The sequence below is a fragment of the Hippichthys cyanospilos genome, chromosome 1, assembly GCF_059441005.1.
Source record: "Hippichthys cyanospilos isolate Australia breed blue-spotted pipefish chromosome 1, RoL_Hcya_1.0, whole genome shotgun sequence".
Classification (NCBI taxonomy): Eukaryota; Metazoa; Chordata; class Actinopteri; order Syngnathiformes; family Syngnathidae; genus Hippichthys; species Hippichthys cyanospilos.
Genome location: NC_142369.1, coordinates 990,001 through 998,095, shown reverse-complemented (window position 1 = coordinate 998,095; position 8,095 = coordinate 990,001).

The window sequence follows — 8,095 nt, the reverse complement described above, 5'->3', positions numbered from 1 at the left end:
ACCCACTTCTTAAGCCGTTACATAATCAGCGAGGAGTCGGAACGGACTCAAACGGCGGTAGCTGTAGCACGAGCCAGCGAATGGAGTAGGAGGTCCGGGATGCAAGCTATCTTTAGATTGGCGGGCTAACCTCATGCAGACCTTGCCTGGAGCCAAAATGAGAAAGAGAAGCGGTGAGATTACATGGCTCGCATGCTGGAGCAACACAGTGCAAATCCCTCCTTGTGGTAGGTCGTTTTCAGCGAGCAGCCTGTCAGAAACAATTACGTCGAGATTGAAGGAGTTCTGTCCTGAGAGATTCCGACCCAAAGTGACCGGCGACCGATCCCGGAATTCCCAGCCCCCCGCCCCCTTGAGCCGGGCCCGATCTGCCGGGAACCGCCCGTAACTCGAAATATCGGGCAGGCCCGCATGAAATGAGGTGAATTTTAAATATGTCCTCGCATATCCATCTGTGTTAGGATCTGAGATTCTGAAGAAAGACTCTGATCATTAAAAAAAAAATCTACATTTTAGAGAGGAGACATGCGTACTACTCTTTGATTAGCTCCTAATTAATCTCAAATGGGAATGTGAAAGAAATTGAGTGAGTTATGTACATACAAAAATACTTCATTACTTCAAGGCTCAGTTAATGCCCAATCACAACTCAGCTTGAATGTCACATGACGCGATTGATGCGTCGTTACCCAACTCTTGAGCGCGTGATGTCGTTTCAAGTTGATAACAAGTGAAAAATGTGTTCTTAAAGGAATACATTTTCCACTTGTTTTCAACTTGAATTATAAACAATAGATTGTATTAAAAATATCAAATTCATTTATCAAATTAATGACAAACTAAGTATTAACATTTTACTGCTGAAAATTTCTAAATACGTCAATGTGTGACTTTAAGGAACAGTCCAAGGATGAAACCGGGAAATCTGGACACCGCACCTAATAAATTAAAGAAAATGTATGGATAGTGTAATAAAAAAAAAACTTTGTAAAATATATGCCCATTTTTAGAGGCTGTTCAGGGTAATCCAAGCACAATGTCAAAAATAAGAGAGATTTGAGAATCCTTCGGTAAAAGCCAAAAAGATCTGAAGCTCTGCGCCTTTTCAAGTTCTTCAGCAAAATGCAAGGATCGCATTAGAAAAAAATAGAATGTCAGATCTGCACCATTTTTTTTGAAGGCTTGCTGAGAGAAATCCAAGAAAAACATCAAGCAAGCCCAACTTCATGAGGCCTCTTAAGGAAAATACATCAATGTTAACGTAAAAAAACCTCTAAGGGGGTCTTACAGAATATATAACAGTAATTGATAAAAAAAACAAAAACAAAATTGTATTAGTTTGAAAGTTTCTAACGAGTATTCGCGCGCGCCTTTCCGATCGATCTGGGCCGAGACCAACAACAGCAAGTCCTTTTCCGTCGACAATATGGATTCCCCGGAGACGAGCGCAGACGCTCGGCTAATTTACAGCGTCGATAGCGGCTACGCTGTCCTTTAGCATCGGCGTCCGCGCGTCGTCCCGTGTTGTTTGCAAACCTCGACCCTGATATTGACCCACAAGTGCCGGAAGCGTTCCCATACATGTGGCCTTTTCACTTTCGCTCGTCTGTGCCGAGCAAAAGATTGAAAAGCCATATTGTTGTTGCATAATGCCCCCGCTAATAGTCAAGCGAAATGTCCTTGGCACGCCAGCGAGTTTCATTTGATTTGTCGACAAGAGCCGTTCTGTTTACCGCGTCGGTCCGAGCAATATCTACAACCCGTTTCCAAAATTCAATAACATCCCACTCTGTCGGAACTGTCGGCTTTCGCTACGCGCTGAAGCGGACCCGAGGGGGGAAATATCAACAATTTCCTCTATTAGTGATCCTATTATTCTTTTTTTTTTTTTTTTTTTTTTTTTTGCTTCGCCTTTGCGCCAAATGTGTGTTTGTTGCTAAACATATACTCACTGGGCACACTTCCTCAAGTGTCAGCTAAATTATAAATGTCTAATATCAACTCCGACTCCAGGCTAGTAGTGACTAGCATGGATATTTTATCGCAAATAACAAAATAAATAAAAATACAATAGCCTCCGGGTGTGACGAGGGAAAAGTGTGTTGGATTTTTTTTCCCCTAAAACATGTTTTTGGTGGTAAAGGAAATTGAAGAAATTTCTTCCACATCATTCTCACAGTATTTTGGCCAAAGGATGGCACACTCCTGCTACTGTGATAACAAAGTGGTTGTGCCATGTTAAACCATCTGAGTGGAATTTCAGCTCCCTAGTGTCTTCTTTCAGTGCTTTCCCTTTGATGTAAAATGCCTTTGACGTAATGATCAAATGCTTGTACAAAATGTGCCACCAAGGTTAAAGACCATGTGGCAAATTTGAACCATTAAAAAAAAAATGGCATTGCGGCCCATGTCAAAATGTATTTTTCATGTATGCTGCGGGCCACCAAAATGTGGATGCCAGGCCTCAAATGGCCCACGGGCCACAGTTTGGACACCGCTGTTGTAGTCATTGCAGTCAGTACATACAAACATTTTGGTGACCATCTCTCAGTTCTTCGAGAATGTCAGTGAGGTTGAAAAAAGTTAAAATATAAAACTTGGATTCATTTTTTTAACAATAGTAGAAAGCGCCCCACTGGCAGGTTATTTTTGCATCCAATGGGGAGAAATTTGTTTATGAAATATCGCGCTCAATTATTTGCCTTGCGAGAAGACGACCTTTCATTCAAGCGGCAGATGAACACGGGCATTAGCATGCAAATATTTGTCGTTGACGCGTTTGGGCGTGCATCACGATGACTCCGGAGAGGAAAAAAGCAAGTACGCTTGACAGATGGGGGATTTCAAAGCACTCTTGGTTTTATTTGCCAGTTTTATTTGAGAGTTCTTAGTATCCACTTTTCTTTTATCAGACTACATCGTTCTTCTCATATCTTTCTATTGAATCTCAGGAAAGGTGGAGAGTCCGAAATAGCCTGGACTCTAAAAAGAACAAACAACCACAGAGGCCACTACGGCATTTGTCTTACCTTTGCTTTTCTAGAATTATAGTTTTATCCCTTTTTATACAGGACTTGGCTTTATCTGTAAATAAAATCACAAACATGCTGACTTTTTATAGTTGGAGAAAAAAAACGGTCATTTTAGCTCTCTTTTTTTGCGGTCGTCCTAGTTGTTGAGCTGTCAAGCATCCCTTGAGGCGTTTTGTTGTCGAATGGCAAAATACGGGCTGCGCAAATGGTACAAAATGACTTCTGTGTTGAACTAACGCTGCAAAGTTGCAATATAATGAGCTCCTGTTCTATTTTTGATCCATCGAGACATTAAACAGAAGGATCATTTACCTACTTGTTCTTGGGCATTGCACCCTTAAAGCTCTACAGTATACTGCGTATATATATCCTGTATACATATTCTCAATTTAACACAGGCGCACTCGGATTGTTAGAATACCGCTTTAACATAACAGTAACGTGCCCGTCTGGGTTTACTGGTGGAGAGTACCCCTTCGTGGCGCGTAAAATAGCAGTTCAAACTCAAAATCGATACTTCCATGGCATCTTCTTCTGCCTCCCTTTGTTTAGTAGGATATCGCCCCTGGAGTAAAAAACATGCTGATGAGCCGCAAAATGAACTGCAGGATTCAAAGCGAGAGTAAAAAGTAGCATCTTATAGTCTGAAATGTACCATCCTCAAATTCATCACTAGATGTTTGAAAATTTTTCACGAGTGATGTTTGATATCCAGACCTCTAACGGTACAAGTGACCAACTCTTTAGAAGTCACTCACTCTGATATCGGTACCGATACCACTAATACATCAAATACAGAAAATCCCCCCCCCCCAAAAAATGACATTGTTTTCAAAATTATTACGTTACCTTAAAATGTCATGTAATTACAGAAAATGTTGTTATTTTGATTTGATATTTCTTCTACGCGATCAGAAAACTGCTCCAAGAGAGCATTACAAAAAAACGGCACCTTAAAGTCCAATAGCAATACCTGGTTTCGGTACTCGCCCTTCTTTAGTTTGGACTTGTCTTGATGTTTAAGGTTCTGTCAAGGAAAAATTAGGAATACAGTGGAAAAATGGATTCCGCAGACGCTTTTGGGTTATCAAGGAAAACGTAAGGACAACATCCAAAAAAAATCCTTGAGGAGCGCCGATTTTCAAAACTTCTTTCGGAAAATTTCACAATAACATGAAAATAACTTCAAATGACTCCGCCCACCATTGGACGACAAATCAAACCATCCCGGTGTCATAAAAGCTCCCATTCCATAGAAATGTACAAACGGGTTTTATGGACGAACTAATCCATTTGTAAGCTTGCGCTATCCTCTCCCTGAACGACAGACTACCGCAGCTTAATAGATCCCTTTGGGAACGCTCCGCCCCGAAATCTAACACAAAATGCGAGGCCGCCATTGGCCTCGTGAAGACCCGCGTAAAGGAGACGGTTGGTGTACCTGTTTGTGAGTATGTGGTTGGTAAACAGCTGACTTGCCAGATGGAAACTTGCAAAAGTGTAGAGGAAGAAATGTACAAGTTGATGTAGGTCAGGAAAGCAGAAAGTCCGCGCCGCAGCGCTTATAATGAAGAAAATCATGGCTCGGTTGTTACCATGGCAACTTCAGATTGCCTAATTCGCTGTTCTATAAAGTAAGACTTTTGTTTTTCAACATTGTGATGGGTATTTAGGTTTCAAACGTATTTGTAGGTGGAGCGAGACACGCACGCACTGCTCACTTTTGTGCCGGTCAACAGAAAGTTTTGATATTCGAGAACTCCATTTCTGGAGAAACCATCACAATGCCAAGGGTGAGAGGTTGAATCAAAACTGTTGGATTATTTGGAATAATATCTAAGTAAGATGGAATGCTTTTGAATGACGCGGGATGATATAAAACGACCTTTAATGTGGATGTGTGCGTTGGAATTGTGAATTTATCTGAAGATGTTGGAGTCAGTCTACAATGTTGAGTGAGGAGGAAATATACTCAAATGTCCTAAAATGGACATTAGTGGGTGAAAATGTGGGACTTTTTGGAATGTGCAGAATTTTGACGTAGGAGGCCTTTCGGTGCTGATTTTGGATCGCTTCATGTTGATTTTGATCATCGTCACCAAGATCTGTTGATCTTATGGTTGATTGTGCGGCATTTCCTGATGGTTTGGGGGCACTTCCTGTTGATTTTGAAATGTTTCCAAATCACTTTCTGTTCAATGTGGGTCACTACCTATTGATTTTGGGACACTCCCAGGTTACTTGTCCATGTTGAGGTGCTTTCAAATCACTCCCTGAACAGTCGGAACCGTTTCTCTCACTGTATTGCACATGTTTAAATCCCTGTCACTTTAAGACACTTATTCTACAGTGTGCAATATGTGCAAATGCAATGTGCCTCACATGCATATTTTGAATCTGTATGATGCAAAAACAAATTAATAATCAAATAGTACAGTTTGATCCTTACTTAGCAGGTTTTCATCTGTTGTCGGGCCTTTTGGAATGTAACATCCATGAGAGAGAGGTTACATCCTTTTCGATCATCAGAAGACACCAATGCGTCCTGCGCAGCTTTATTGTGTTCTTTTTCGTCTTTCGTCTTCTGCTGCACGGGCCGTACGAACCAAGTGCGTTTCCACAAGTAGGAGGATACTTGCGCGCTCAGCTTGCGGCTATTTTTAACAGCGCATTCCTCGATCTGCCGCCTTTTTTCCTTGTCTTTTTAGCCTCTTCAGTTCAGCGTGAATCGCTGGATTTTAAATGCGTAATTTGAAGTTTATGTGGAGGTCTGCGAGCTCTTGTGCGGGTGATAAATAGCACCGTGGCTCCCTGGGTCAACATCCAAGCTGTCTCAGTGCATTTAGCTGTGGAATTGGATTAAGTTTATTGTGGTGATGCTGCTTAGTTTTACTGGCTCCGTCTGACCTTAAGCTCCCGACTCTTTATGTATGCACAACAGAGCTCCTTTAAAAAACAAAACAAAAAAAATGCGTGTTGCATTAGCATTTTATCTGCTAGAAAATGATTATCATATGCTGGACGCTACATGGACTGTTTGTGCGCCACTCTTAAATATTGGCATTCTTTATGGATGTTGTGGAGCTCATGAAATAGTTCACAAATCAGATGTGGTGCAGCAGACTCATGTCCTGGCTCTTTGCACGTAGCGCTTCCTTAAACTCGGTGATGGGATGTCAGGGCCTTATCTGGGAGCAAAAGCATCATTTACAACCCGAATTCCGTTTGTTGCATGATATGACAAGTCCTGCCGCTTCGAAACGTTCGCCAACAACAGTTCAGCTCACGGAGGCGTTTAAGATGTCACTTAGGACATCTGAGCTCCTCAATGCATTCCTTCAGACAGCTTTCAATAATGGTGTCCCTACATGGCTGCCCTCTGTGGGTTAATCCTGTCATGATGGTGGAGAAATGGCAGTAAAACAGGCAAAGTTTTGGTGTCCCAATCAGAAAGTGAGATTTTAACATTGATGCAAATTTCAGATCTAATTGCCAAACAAATGTGGAAAATGGATGTGAAAATGGAAAATTGGTTTTCGAAAACTGTAAATTTTGTGATTTAATGACACACCTTCAATGATCTGAGCATGTTGGAAATGGAATGCTTGAATCAGTGAAAAAATACTAATACGGGAAAGAACCTTGTTCAATATGTCCTGAATTACAGTACTTTAGATATGCAAAATTCTGGCAGAGCCAACCACTTCCTGTTGATCTTGGGTGACTTTCTGTTGATTTGGGGTACCTCTATGTCACTTCCTGTTGATTATGGGAACTTTCCTTTATATTGCGTGGCACTTTGAGGTCACCTCCTGTTGGTTTTGGGACACTTCCAAGTCACTTCCTGTTCAATCAGGGTCATTTCCTATTGATTTGGGGGGACTTCCCGATGAGGTTTTAGGTCACATCTTGTTGATTATGGGATTCTTCTGCTCTCTTCCTGCTGATTTTGGAGCACTTCCAAGACACCGCCTGTTCAATTTGGGTCATTTCCTATTGATTGTGGGACAATTTGTGTTGATAATGGGACATTTCTGCTACACTCCCCGTTTAATTGGTGTGTGTTTCCTGATCCTTTTGGGGCACTACGACTTCCTGCTTCTTTTAGGTAATTTGCAAGTCACTTCTTGTTGATTATGGGATTTGTTGTGGCACTTCTGCATGACCTACTGTTGATTTTAGGACACTTACATATCACTTCCTGTCAATTTGGGTCACTACCTACCTACTAATTGATCATGGGACAATTCCTGGGTGTTATGGGACATTTCTGGGTCACCTCCTGTTCAATATCAGTGCACTTCCTGCTTAGTATGAGGCCCTTGTTGATTTGGTGCAACTTCTGAGTGACTTACTGTTGATTTTAGGACACTTACATATCACTTCCTGTCAATTCGGGTCACTACCTACCTACTAATTGTTTATGGGACAATTCCTTGTGGTTATGGGACATTTCTGGTCACTTCATGTTCAATTTCAGGGTACTTCCTGCTTATTATGAGGCCCTTGTTGATTACGTGGCACTTCAGGGTGGACACCTACAAGTGACTTCCTGTTCAGTTTGGGTCACTTCCTATTGATTATGTGACGATTCCGGTTATCGTGAAACGTTTCTGGGTCACTGACTGTTTAATTTGAGGGAACTTCCTGTTTATTTCGGGACACTTCCTCTTGATTAAGGAAGCCTTGTTGATTGGGTGACTTATTGTTGATTTTGGCACACCTCCTGTTTGTTTTGGAGCCACTTCCATGTCACTTACCATTTATTTGGGAACACTTTCAAGTCCTTGTTCAATTTGGGTCACTTCCTGTTGAGTTTTTGGAGACCTTGTGGTTGATTTTGGGACACTTCTGGGTCTTTTCCTTTTCAATTTGAGGTTGTGTTGAATTTAGGGCAATTCTAAATTCAAATCTAATCTTAAAGCTCTTATAAACTGTCCTCTTCCATGTAAGCAATAAATCCAAAGACATTTCTTTGGTACAACAGCAGTGTTTATCACAGTACTATACAGCATATACGACATACAGAACTTGTACAATGTAGCTTGCAAAGTTGTCTCTTT